Here is a 1,240-nt window from a genome sequence, read left to right as displayed (position 1 = left end):
ATTCTAATTGTTTAGTAGCTACACTTGTCGAATCGACCCTACATTTTACTGACACTTGTGGAATCGACCCTACATTTTTTTTTGTTTTACATGGAAGTAGGCCGACTCTATGTGATAAACAATTGGTAACCAAACGGTGCCTCTCCCTCTACATTCGACGGATAATGTGTACAGGTATTTAATGTAATTTCTTAGCAATTTGTTTTTGTAATTCATCCAAAGCGATATATTATGAAATTAAATTACTCACTCAATAAGTATTAACATTAGATTGTTTCCTCGATATGGCCATGGTGGTCATCAGTGACTGGAGTGCCTCAAATGTTTAGAATAATTAAAATAAAATAAATGTTGTCAACTAAAAATTTTAAACGTCATAGCTAGCTAGACATTATTTTCAATTGAAAAAAAAAAAAATTATAAAGCATAATACTATAATCCTATGCTTAAAATGTATTTTCTTGTGGCCGCCTAACAGCAACCTGTAAATCTGGCGTGACAGTGAACGTGTTAATAAGTAAATGTTGTTCAAATTATATCGTGTTTGATATCATTTTCATCAGAAAAATCTCACCAACATGTTAAAAAAAATTCCAGATGAAAAAAAGTAAAAATTAAAGAAATTATATTTTTCTATTATGATTTGTCGAGCCGTGTAATCTCGTAAAGGAAACCGACTGGTGTAGCGTTACACGCTTAACTGACTGCGAGCGAGATAACATGGGCGCAGCAATAACGCAGCGTAGGCGTAGGACCATCTATACTGTCACCTGTAGAATCCAAACTTACTGACTCTTGTAGAGAATTTACTGTACTGTCAAGAGTTTCTATGCTGTTGCTCGTACATTGTATCAGGAGAAATCTCGGGAAAATCTGTCGAAGATCTCGTTCCAAGGCCAACCACGTCCTCGTGCGTTCCTCGTTATATATATATAGGAAGGTGACAGTGGGGAGAGTCACGCGAGACACCCGGAGCACGAACGCTCGAAGAGATTAGAACCGCGGTCTTCCGGCCGGCTCGTCTGTTCGCCTTACACGCGGAATACTGAATTTTTTTTTATTTTTTCCCCGGTACTTTTCCAATTACCTCGGACAGAGCCGCGTCCGCGTCCCTCGTTTTCCCGTTCTCATTTCACCGGAGCGTCCTTTCCGCGCCGCGTCGCGTCTCCGTCGTCGTACACGTCGCGAAATGAAAAAAAGGTCGTTGAAGAGTGCCGCCGCCGGCGGATCGCGACGCCCG

This window comes from Habropoda laboriosa, unplaced genomic scaffold (genome assembly GCF_001263275.1).
Source record: "Habropoda laboriosa isolate 0110345459 unplaced genomic scaffold, ASM126327v1 scaffold42, whole genome shotgun sequence".
Lineage (NCBI taxonomy): Eukaryota > Metazoa > Arthropoda > Insecta > Hymenoptera > Apidae > Habropoda > Habropoda laboriosa.
The sequence above is the reverse complement of the archived record's forward strand: the minus strand, read 5'-3'. Positions refer to the sequence as shown.